Consider the following 13,232-nt stretch of genomic DNA (forward strand, 5'->3'; position numbering starts at 1 on the left):
ATTGTCATTTTCTTGAGAGGTGTATCTTGTGAAAGTCAAATAGATTTGATGATAATTAAGAATGCATGGAAGTCATTTTGTTTTTCCTTTTTTTTTGGTAACAAAGGAAATGCAGTTTTAAAATGTTTTTCAATTTCTCTCTGAGATCCCTTTCATTCTCTGATTTCTTTACTGCTTATGGGATAATATAAACCAGTTTTCTGTCACCTCTTATTCTTCAAAGCTGTCGATTTACCCTGAACCAAACAAAAGCAAAGATGTTGTTAAAATAAAACAACTTCCAATCAAGCTGCTAATAAATGCTGAAATGTGTCCACATTTTGCCTATTGATTATCTCCTACTAACAAAGGCAAACACAAGCTTGTACTGCGTGCTGCCCGTGGAAATGAAAGATTTAATTAGATGAAAACCGAATGATCTGGAAGATCTTCTGCACTGGGCCATCAAACAATTGTTATTCATAATTGGCTCTTTGAAATGTCCCTACTACTTGAGCCTTTTTCACTTAAAAAAAATTCCCTACAGTGCATGAAGAGAAGCACATCCGTAGAAAATTTTCCCCTGTGCATTTTACCAGCTCAAGGTTGTGGACTAGAATGAGCCCTGTCAGGCCATAAATCAGGTGTAATAGAACATCTTGAAACTGAGAATTAGCAAGCAAGAGCAGGGAGATGGTTTTCTCTCCATCTCAGGCCCATCTCTAAATGCTGAAGGTGGGGAAAAGGTGCTGGTGGAGAATGTAAGAAGAGGTCCATAAATTCAGGAGTAGAATCCTTTAGAACTCACTGGCTCTGTAAGCGTCTGCACTTAAAGCTTAGTGTCCAGTAAATGCACTGATATTTAGTGATGGCAGTGTGTATTAAAAAGTTGGTATTCAGCATGCCAGGAATGTTTCAAGCACCTATCAGGTGTGTAGCTTTTTAAGACACAGTGGGGAAAAGAAAGATGGAACCATTGCCTGTAGCATCTGCGGAGCAGCTACTACATATACAGGTTTGCCTACTTGAAGCTCCAAGCAGGTTAATAACCTTTGAAGACCTGGTTTCCTCATCGGCACAATGGGGATGTGAATTGTGCCTATCTCATTGGTTTCTTGTGAGGATTAAGTGAGATAATGTAGCTAAAGCTTTTTGCGCAGTGACTGGGCACAGTCAGCACTGGCTATTAATTCTTAATTCATTTTCCACATCTACAGTCCTGAGGGGAAGAAGTCATTTTCTCCATTTGTCCTATTTCCCCTAGCATCTTGGCCAGTGTCTTACACTTCCCTCTGCACTAAAGGAAGTGTCAGTGTATCAATAGTTAGGTTCCTAGAGATTCAGATGGGAGTTGACAATCATTTAACAAACATGCCTTTAAAATCTTATTTTAAAAATAATATTGTTTTTCTGATTATAAAGAAGTAACTGCTGCTGCTGGGTGAAAATGGCGGTCAAAAGTGTATGTATGTAGGAGCCAGACTGACCTGGTGCACAGTCATGCTCTTTCTCAGATGGAATGGTTGGACTGTAGGAAGATAACATGAGTTAATACACATACAGTGGGGCCTAGCATATACTACGTGCTCAAAAAGTACCAGCCAGTATTGAATAAAGTATACTGAATAAAATTAAAAAATAGTACAGATCACTTATTCTCATGTCCCTGAGCTAATTACTGTAAGTATTTATAAAGAGCATATTCTGTGATTAATGTGGAGCTAAGCATTGTGGGACGTGTGTTAATATCCCATTTATTGAGCTCTTAATGCTATCAGGCAATGTGCTCAGTGCTTTGCACATGTCATCTCATTTATTCATACTACAGTCCTACAAGGTAGGCAATATTATTTTCCTCTCTATTTTTTTTGAGATGAGCAAACAGAATCAGGAAGGTTAGGCAATTTCTCCAAGGTCATACAGGTGGGAAGTGATAGAGCTAAGATTCAAATGCAGGTCTCTTTGATTCAAAAGTTTATCTTCATGTACTACCTTACAAGTCTGTTTCTGAATTAAAACTAGGAAGCCTACATGAAAGAGAGAAGTAGGCTGGGTATGGTGGCTCTAGCCTGTATGGTAGAGATCCGGGAGGATCATGGTTCAAGGCCAGCCCAAGCAGAAAGTTCACAAGACCCCATCTGGACCAATGGCTGGCCAGGGTGGTGCACACCTGTCATGCCAGCTATGTGGGGAAGCACAATTAGAGGGACTATAATCCAGGTGGGCCTAGGCATAAAGCAAGACTCTATCTCAAAATTATCAACACGGTAGGGTGCAGGTGACTCACACCTGTAGCCCTAGCTACTCAGGAAGCAGACAGCAGTAGGATCACAGTTCAAAGCCAGCCAGGGCAAATACTTCATGAGACCCTATCGAAAAAATCCCACCACAAAAAAAAAGGGCTGGTGGAGTGGCTTAAGGTAAAGGCCCTGAGTTCAAAAGCCAGTACATTAAAAAAAACCTCAACACAAAAAGGGCTGGTAGAGTGGCTTAAGTGATAGAGCAATAGCCTAGCTAGCAGGAGCTGCTGAGTTCAACACCTCAGTACCACAAAAAATAAAAAAAGAGAGAGAGGGAAGCAAGACTTAAAATGTGCTCCATGCTTTGACTGCAACTCTGATAGTCTCAGACTCTCAAAACAGTGATTTTGTCTCTCTCTCACTTGGGGCACTGGGGTTTGAACTTGAGGCCCCACACTTGCTAGGCACACACTCTATCACTTGTCCTCAGCCCTCAAAACAGTGACTTTTTTTTTTTGGTGGGGCTGGGGTTTGATCTGAGGGCTTTGTGCTTGCAAAGCAGGTGCTCTATCACTTGAGCCACACCTGTAGTCCATTTTTCTCTGCTTATTTTGGAGATGTGGGTTCAAGAACTGTTTGCCTTGGCTGGCCTCAAACCATGATCCTCCCAATCTCAGCCTCCCAAATAGCTAGGATTAGCTTGGCTCTCAAAATAGTGATTTTGACATTAAAGCAAAGCTGGCATATGACATAAAGGCCTTCTGCCATTCCAAGCATAAAGCTATGTGTTCCACGGATGATCAAGAAATTCGGATGGGTTTTTCTAAGAGGCCTTCATTGAGTATCTACACATTCAGACCTGATTCTTCCTGCTTATTACACTGAGTTTATGTGGCACTAGACCCTGAAGCTAGATATTTCTCTGTAATATCTGGTCCCCTTTACTCAGCACTCTTGAATAAAAATACTGTGGCATGTGAGTTCTTGTTTCTCAAGTACAATTTCGAGTCAAGGGGAGCAGATAAAGAATGTCAAGGACAATATCTTTGGTAGACATTGATAGGACTTATTCCTCCAGAATTGGGGAGGTAAAGATGCATAAATGTTTAATTTCACTGTGCATGTTAATGCAACCATTGAGCACACTGGGTCTCCAAGCAAATTAATTGTCACAGGATGAGAATCAACGGCACAAAATGTATATTGAACTGCTGGCTGTTGGCTTAGCCTCTCCTTGGCACAGTGTGAAGGAAGAAGCAGGCCTGTGCAGGGAGTCCTATGAGCACCTGTGCTGTGTCAGCACATTGGAAGGCTCCTTGTAAAACCCCGGTGCTGATCTATCTCCATCTTATACAGGAAGGTTCTTTTTCCTCTGTGCAGGAGGTAGAGCTGGATTAGTTGAGGCTAGTTCCTTAGTTCCTAGCTGTGTGATTTTTTTTATAAGTCACAGCCTCTTGGAACTTTATTCTGTTTATCTGCAAATTGGAGTTATGACAATAACTACATATATTTTTAATTGTGATAAAATATGCATAAACTAAAGTTTTTTTTTTTTTTTGTAGGGGGTAAACACAGGGCTTTATGCTTGTGAGGCAGGTGCCTCCAAATCCTTTTTGCTCTGGATATTTACTTTCATTTTTTTAGTAGTACTGGAGTTTGAACTCAAATTTATGCCACTCCACCAGCCCTTTTTTATGATGAGTGTTTTTGAGATAGGGTGTCTCATGAACTATTTGCCTGGGCTGGCTTCGAACCCTGATCCTACTGCTTTCTGCCTCCTGATTACCTGATTACAGGCGTGAGCCACCAGCACCTGGCTGCTCTAGTTATTTTGGAGATAGGATCTTGCTTTTTTGCCCAGGCTGGCCTGGGCTGTGATCCTCACAATCTCAGCCTCTCAAGTAGATAGCCACTGGTACATGACCACCTTAATCATTTTTAAGTATGCAAGTTCAGTAGGCTAATAAATTAGATCTCAGTATAATTGTAACAGTACCAATCTCACCACCACTTGCCTAGCAGACTCATTGTGAGGCTCAAATGAGAAAAAAGGGTCTGGAGATGCTTTGTAAAATAAAAATCCCTTTGTAGATGTCTGTTGCTATGGTGGGATGGTCTACCTCTCCCCGTCATATATATATCCCCTTAGTCTTAACATTTTAGGGAAATGTTACTTCTTATCTAGCAGAGGTTTACACTATAGTCAGGAGGCAAGCCCTGTACAAAAGGCTGAATTTTCTCTAGTGAAACATCTGAGTCCTTGTTCACATGGAAGTCCTGTTACTTTTCTTATCGTTTGGTGGAGGAAGCCACAGGTGAAGTCTGTCTGACTTGTTGGTGATCCTGATATCTCTGTCTCTCTGTGTCTATATCATTTATCTATACTTCTGTATCATCTATCTCTATCCCATCTATATTTATACCTAGACTCATGTCCATGTCTGTTTATTCAAAAATGTTTATCCAAACCCTCCTTGTTTCCAGACACTATTCAAGGTCCCAGGGATACAACAGTGATATTCCTGCTTTCATGGAGTTTACCTTTTCAGTGAGGGAAGGCAGACAACAAGTAAGTAAATATAAAATGTCAGGTCACAGTGATAGATATTATAAAGCAAAAAAGTACAAGGGAAGGAGACACAGAGAGAAGCAGGTCAGTCTTTTGGATGGAGTGGTCAAGGAGGGCTCTCCAAAGAGGTGTCATTTGAGGTGGGGGACCAGCAGGTGGAAGTCTGCAGAAAAGATGCAAATTGAATCCAACAGCACATTAAAAAGACTATTCACTATGGTCAAGTGGGATACATTCCAGCGATACGAGGATGGCTTCCCACATGCAAATCAATAAATGTGGTGTAGTACATGAGGAACAAGACATGTAATCATCTCAACAGATGCAGAGAAGGTATCTGATAAATTCAATATCCCTTCATGATAAAAACATTGAACAAATTAGGCATGCAGGGACTATAATAAAGTCCATATATAATAAAAGCCATATATAATAATCCAACAGCTAACATTATATGAGTGGGGAAACTATGAAGGCTTTCTAAGATCTGGAACAAGACAAGGATCCCCACTTTTACTACTTTTATTCAATATAGAACTGGAAGTCTTAGAGCAATCAGGCAAGAGAAATAAAGGTTATCCAAATTAGAAAGGATGAAATCATAGTATTGATTGTAGATGACATGATCTTATACATGAAGACCCCACCAAAAAACTATTAACACTAAAAAATTCAGCAAACTTGAAGGATTCAAAGTCAACACACAGAATCAGAAACACTGTCATACACCATTAGTGAATTATCTGAAACAGAAATCAAGAAAGCAATGTCACTTATATCTATAAAAAATAGCAATACCTAGGAGTAAATTTAATCACAAATGTGAAAAATCTTTACACAGAAAACTATAAAAGACAGATGAAAGAAATTTAAGACACAGAAATGAAAAGATATCCTATGTGCATAGATTGGAATAATTGATATTGTCAAAATTGCGCATAGTATCCAAAGTGATCTATAGATTCAGTGCAATCTTAAAATTTGTATGGAACCACACACACACACACACACACACACACACACACACACAATGCTACAAGTAAGCAAGGAAATATTGAGCAAAAAGAACAAAGTAGGAGGCATTAAAGTACCTGACTTCAAAATATGCTACAATGAATAGTAATTAAAACAGAATGTATTGGACTGGGTGCCATTGGCTCACACCTGTAATCCTAGCTACTTGGGAGTCTGAGAACAAGAGGATCTCAAGACCAGCCTGGGCAAATAGTTTGTGGGACCTCATCTCCAAAATAACCAGAGCAAAATGGGCTGAAAGTGTGGGTCAAATGGTAGAGTGTCTGCCTTACAAACATAAAGCTCTGAGTGCAAACCCCAGTCCTACCAAAAACGAAATAAAACAAAAAGTTCCAGCATGGCATTTGCATTAAAAACAGACATATAGACCAATGGAACTTAATAAAGAGCCTGGAAGTAAAGCCATGCATCCGTAGCCAACTGACATTCAACAAAGATGTTAAGAACACACATTGGATAAAGAACAGCCTCTTTGATAAATGGTGCAGGGAAAATTGGATATCCACATGCAGAAGAATGAAGCTACACCCCTACCTCCCACCATATATAAAAAAATCAACTCAAAATGGATTCAAGACTTAGAGATGAGACCTGAAACCACAAAGCTACTAGAAGGAAATGTAGGGGAAATACTACAGGGTATGGGAATGGCAAGGATTTTTTGGATAGGATCCCTGAAAGCACTGGAAAGAAAAACAAAAATAGTCAAATGGGATTATATCAATTTAAAAATGGGACATGATAAAATCAACAGAGTAAAGAGTCAACTCACAGAATGTGAGAAAAAATTTGCTAAGTATGCATCTGACAAGAGTTTAATAACCAGAATGCATAAGGAACTCAATAGCCATCCCCGCCGATAATCCAATTTAAAATTGACCATAGATCTAAACAGGGATTGTCAAAGGAAGACATATAGATGGCAACACATGTGAAAAAAATGGCCATAGGTTGGGAATGTAGCTCAATGGCAGAATGCTTGCCTAGCATGTGAGAGGCCCTGGGTTCAATCCCCATTACAGCAAAAGAAATAAATTACATACGTACATATATATAATATATTATATATATGTATATAATATATATGTATATAATAATAATAAATGTATATATATATATTCAACATCATTAATCATCAGGGAAAAGGAAATCAAAACATCAGTGAGATGTCACCTCTCTCCAGTAAGAACAGCTATTTGAAAAAAAAAAGTAATGACAATGAGCACTAGAAAGGATATGGAGAAAAGGGACCCTTTGTACACTATTGGAGGTTCCTCAAAAAATTAAAAATAAAGAACTGGTGGAGTGGTTTGAGTGGTACAGTGTCTGCCTAGCAAACACGAGGCCCTGAGTTCAAACCTCAGTACTGCCAAATTAAATGATTAGAAATAGAGCTGTTATCTGCTGTAGCAATCCCACTGCTGGGTGCATATTCAAAGGAGATGAAATCAGTATATTGACAAGATAGCTGCACTGCTATGTTTATTGCAGCATTCTTTACAATAGCCAAGAAACAGTAACAACCAAAGTGTCCATCAAATGAGGAATGGATAAAGAAAATATTATACACACACACACACACAATGGAATACTATTCAATCTTAAAAAGGATGAAATCCTGTCACTTGTGACAAGATGGATGGATCTGGAGATCATTATGTTAAGTGAAATAAGTCAGGCACAGAAAGGTCAAACTGCATGATCTCACACATATGTGGAATCTCAAAACTGATCTCATAGAAGCTGAGAGTAGAGGCTGGGGAGAGTGGAAGGGAGGGCAGGATGGGAAAGGTTAATTAGAGAGCACTAAGTTATAGTTAGATAGAAGTAAAAACTTCTGGTGTGCTGTAGGGTGACTACAGATAACAATAATGTCCTGTATGTATGTATTTTAAATGCCTAAAAAAAGGGTTACAGATCTTTTCTCCATAAGGAAATAATGGATGTTTGTGAGGTAGGTATGTTCACCCTGATTTGAAATTATACAAGGTAGACATGTATTGAAACCTCATGTTACCCCAGAAATACGTACAGTTTTTTGCGTATCAATTTAAAGAAAGAGTTGTGCAGAAGAGTACTGTGCACAGTGGTCCAGGCAGGTATGGAGGATGAATGCCTCCCACAGAGACTACAGAGGGTCTTCCTGCCCTTTTTTCCATGGTGGTGGCTCAGCCAGTCACAGCCTGGGTGATTGGCTTCCTTCTGGGTGTTCAAAGATGAGAGTGCTTCAAGGGCTCAGTTAAGTTGGAGACATGGCTCAGGGGATAGAGCACCTGCTTAGCAAGTGCAAAGCCCTGAGTTCAAATGCCCTGTGCCCCTCCCCCAAAGGGGGGAGGGGCTCAGTTATGGAATTCTGAAGGTCCTCAAGGCAGCTGGGAATCAATGGTAGCAGAATTGATAATGGCATTGTTCCTTTGCTTAATGTTAACCCATGCATATGTTGACCTCACTTTGAGTTCAGAGACCCAGATGACTCATCCTCTATAGGTGACTGGAGGCTGTCAGATGGGGCTGAGGAAGGATGAAGGTGTTGAGTTCTTTCAGAGCAGGGCTGTGAAATTTGGTAAAAAGAGGCAACCCTGTGATGAGAAGAGGAAATAGATATTTCTTGGAGGCTTTCTGAAGTACCAGATGCCCAAAGTACCATAATTCATTTCTAACTTCGCATTCATGTGGATATTTGTTTAGCTGCTTTGGTAGAGAACAAAATCACAGAGGCTTTAAAGAGGCAGATGTTAATTTTTCTCTTAGTTACAATCCAAGCTAGTGGGCGGCCCTGGAGGGTAGAGCGGCCATGCTCCATGAGGTCCTCCTGGCTTGGGCTCCCTCGAATCTGTTGCTACACTTGTACATCCTATGTCTTGGTCCACAGGCAAGATGACTTGAACCACCCCAGTGATCATGTTTTAGCCAGCAGGAAGGGGAAAGAAAAGGGAGGGCTTGGTGATTAGTTTTAAGGGCATGACTTTGCAATTGTAGACATGACTTATTTTTATGTTCCATTGGCCATAGTTGCTGGATTTACCAAATAGAAATACATCCAGTTAAATTTGAATTTTAGCTAACAACCACCATTTCCTTTTGGGTTCAAATAGAATCCAAATTGTAATTTTATTATAAATTATAATAAAAAAATTGAACTTTGCATTTGGAACATATTCATACTAAAGAACTATTGATTGTTTATCTGAAATTCAAATTTGACAGGGAATCATGTATTTTATCCGCAACTCTTAACTGGCTGAAACCAGAATTTTGGGGATTCCACATGCCAGGTCTAGTCACTCACACTTGCACACCAAATAAAGAGGCCTGGTGAAGGCAGAGAAAGGAGGTTTATTATGCAGCTCAGGGCATGCCGTGGGAAGAGCAGGGTAAGCACTCAGCCATCTTTAGTCATCTTTGGGGTACAGACACGAGGTTAGGTTTAAGTAGACAAAAGAACCGGGGGCAGGGAACAAAAGTTATGCAGAGTTAAACAGTTTCAGTCATAGATGTGGTCTGGTTGGTTATTATCTCAGTTCTTGTCCTGGGAGAGGTTTGGAGTTGTTATCCAGAACCAGGCAGGTGGTGCATCCAAAGGAGAGTCTACTGTTGGGGGTCGTTTCTGTCTCTTGTTATGAAAACGTCATCTATCATTCCTAGAATCCAAGGTGATAGCAAGGTGACTGCAAAGAGAATGGCTTAGAGCAAAGACAGATGCAAAACAAGGAGAGATGCCAAGCTTTTCCTGCTTTTAGTTAATTTGTGGGCCTGACTAAGGAGTCAGAACTTTTCAGCAAAAGCATTTGAGCACCTCTTACATGATCAGAACTTGGTCACATGATCTACCTAGCTGAAAGAAATGGAATTTTTTTTTTTTTTGTGGTACTGGGGTTTGAACTCAGGGTTTCATATTTGCTAGGCAGATGCTCTTCCACTTGATCCCCAGCCCCAGCCCCCAAAATGTAGTCTTAAGCTGATTGGCAATGTGTTCATCTGTAACTTGGCATTTTAATTATTAGACAATAGATCGGGAGGATCCAGGTTCGAGCATAGCCTGGGCAAAAAGTTAGTGAGAGCCCCAGCTCAACAAACAAACTGGGTATTGTGGTATATATATATGTAATCCCAGATATATGGGAGACACAGGTAGGAGAATCACAGTCTCAGGGTGTTCCTGGCAAAAGTATGAGTCCCTAACTGAAAAATCACCAAAAGGGTTGGAGGAGCTTGTCTAGCAAGCATAAGGCTCTGAGTTAAAACCCCAGTAACACAAACAAGCAAATTACGAGAAGAAAGAAAAGAATAAACACTGCGGACAATAATTAGCAGCCTTTGCCACAAGTGACACGATCCCATTCATTCATTCTACTAAGTGCTTATTATGTGACGATTATTGGATAAACACAGCATTGGGTATGGTAGAGCATTATTGTAATCCCAGCACCTAGGAGGCTGAGGTAGGAGGGTCAAGTTCCAGGACAGCACCAGGCCAGCCTGGCATGCATACATAGTGAGACCCTGTCTCAAAGCTTCTGTTCTCACAGAGTTTATATTTGCAATGAAAGAGACAAACAATAACATTGTAACAGATGTATAACCCATGGGAGTAATAGATGGTCTCAAGAACAATGTGGCGGGTAAGGGCTTAGATTGTGCGGGAAGCTGCTTTTTAAGTGGGGAGACAGGGGAGGCCTCTTTGGGGAAAAAGACTCATGTGCAGAAACCTGGCTGAGGGAGGGAGGTAGTGAGAGGAAACACTGCTTCTGCACCGCATGCCCGCCCCTACAAGGACAGCTAGTGCAGACAGTGACCTTGGTGTTGTTCACAGAGGGTAGATGAAAGGGAGGGAGCAGGAGAAACGGGGGAGGTCCTTGAAGATTATGACAAAGAATTTTTAAAATTGCAAGAATGAGGAGGTGCCTGGGAGGATTTTGAGCAAGACAACTAGTTAAGTGCTTTCATTTAATTCACTTTTTTCAAAGGCCCCTGGGGTCAGTGGGTTGGCATAGGGCTATAGGGGGCAAGAGGGGAGGAGAGGAGATGCAATCCTTTCCTGGGAGGGCCTGGCCAGGGCGGGAGGGTGGAGGGAGGGAGAAGTGGAGGCATCCCCACCTTACAGATGAGGGAGGCTTGGGGAGCTAAGACTGGACCCTGCTGTGTGACTGAAGTGTTCTGTAGGAGGTGGTGGGGCACCTGGTTCCGGAAGGTCTTGTAGCTTTTTTTTTGTTAGTACTGATGTTTGAACTCAGGGCGTTGCACTTGCTAGGCAAGCACTCTATCACTTTTTGCCCTCAGCCCTTTTTGCTTTAGTTATATTTCAGATGGGGTCTCATGATTTTGCCTGGGGTCAGCCTTGGACCTCGATCCTCTTCTCTCTGCCTCTCACATAGCTGGGATTATACATCTGCACCACTATACCTGGCTTGTTCTTTGAGATAGGATCTCACTTTTTGTTTGGGCTTGTCTCAAATCATGATCCTCCTATCTCCACCTCCCAAGTAGCTGTGACTACAGGCATGAGGCAGAACACCTGGCCTGGTCTTTCAGCTTTGAGAAGGTGGTAGGAATCCTTCAACCCTGATTGTGATAGTGCAGCAGGAGCCAGAGAGAGAAGGAGGATAAAGAGGATCACTTTCTTTCTCTCCTTCCTCCTGCACTTCTTGAGCATTGGTTTTGGAATCTGGAAAAAAAGATGTCTTATTTGTAATCAACTTCCATCGAATAAAATCTTATCCTCTATGAAAGCAAAACAAAACAAAGTTGTATATGGTCTTGGCTGTCGGCAGCTGTGACACTAGTTAAGTCTGGAAAGAGGGAGGTGGCTGCTTTATTTTTTGTGACCATCAGGCCTCTGGGTAGCAAAAGGGGTTCAAATCAGCCACACCTAGTTCTCAATCTCATTAACCTGCAAGGACTGGGGTTTTTACATCTTTGAAGGGACCACAGCACAGCCATTCCACACAATTGCTGAGCACTCTGCCTGAGATGAGCATCAGCCAATAACATGATTCTGTTTCCTTCTGACTAACAAGGCAGCCTTGGTGGCTCAAGGTGGAAGGCTGCATGGACTCGTGATTGCTTTGCTTGTGGCTTTCTCTTCAAGCTGTTCTTTTTCTTTTTGGTCTGGGACTGGGGTTTGAACTCCAGTTTGCTTTGTGCTTGCAAAGTAGGCTCTCTCCCACTTGAGCCTCCAGTTATTTTGGACATGGGATCTGTTAAACTATTTGCCTGGGCTGGCCTCAAACTGTGGCCCTTCTGATCTCAGTCTCTGAAGTAGCTAGGATTATAGGCTGAGTCACTGGTGTGGTTTCATTTCCTTATTCATGAATACAGACTTTCCAAATGACCCTTGGAGTTTGTTTACTGACTTAGAAGTGCCTGTGTGTGTGTGTGCTTGTGTGTTGGTTGTAGGGGACATCAGTGTCACACCTGAGGACAGCCAGAGTCTTCACAGTTCTGAGTTGCTCCCAGAGGGGAGTCCATCTGCGTGATGGACATCTGGGATCACAGAATGCCAAGAGCACACTTAGAAGAGACGGGAGGGGCCAATGTAGGACAAAAGGCAGAGGGGCTGTGGCTAATCTGTCCCAGTTCTCCTGTGAATGCTCCCTCTTTCCCTTTCCCTATCATGTGTATTTAAGAAGATTTTTTTTTCTTTTTTGGTGGTTCTAGGGTTTGAACTCAGGGCTTTGCACTTTGTGAGGCAGGTACTCTATCACTTCAGACACCTCCAGACCTTTTTACTCTGGTTATTTGGAGATTTGCTCTACTTTTTTCCTAGGCTGGCCTGGACCACAGTCTTACTTTACACTTCCTGCCATAGCTGGAATGACAGGTGTTAACCACCATGCTCAGCTATTGGTTGAGATGGGGTCTCTTGAACTTTATGTATGGCTTGGCCTAGAATCATGATTGTTCCTACCTCAGCCTCCTAAGTAGCTGGGATTACAGGAAAGAGTCACCAGCAACCAGTTTAGGCCATTGTCTTGTTGGAGTGAGACACAGAGTAATTGAAACAAACTTGGGAAATTGTTGGGATTCATAAAGTCTTGGAGAATGTCCCTTTTTTGGAGTGAAGTGAGGAGTAGGATTGCATTTATTCTACTCACAGTGTGAAGGACATGCCACAGGTCCAAAGAATTTCTCAAAGCCAGGTGGTCTGTGTCTTCATTTGTGCTTCTGCAGGATGGGCTTGAGAGATGTAAAATTCTTTTTTTTTTTTTGGTGGCACTGGCATTTGAACTCAGGGCCTCATGCTTGCTAAGCAGGTGCTCTACCACTTGAGCCACTCTGCCAGCCCTTAAAGTTTTTTAATGGACAGAATTCCTCCATCCCCTCTTGTCCACCACTACTCACTACCACTGTCACCACTGCCTCCTCCTCCTTCTCTTCCTCTTCCTCTTCCTCCTTCTCTTCCTCTTCCT

Source organism: Castor canadensis, chromosome 16 (assembly GCF_047511655.1).
Source record: "Castor canadensis chromosome 16, mCasCan1.hap1v2, whole genome shotgun sequence".
Classification (NCBI taxonomy): Eukaryota; Metazoa; Chordata; class Mammalia; order Rodentia; family Castoridae; genus Castor; species Castor canadensis.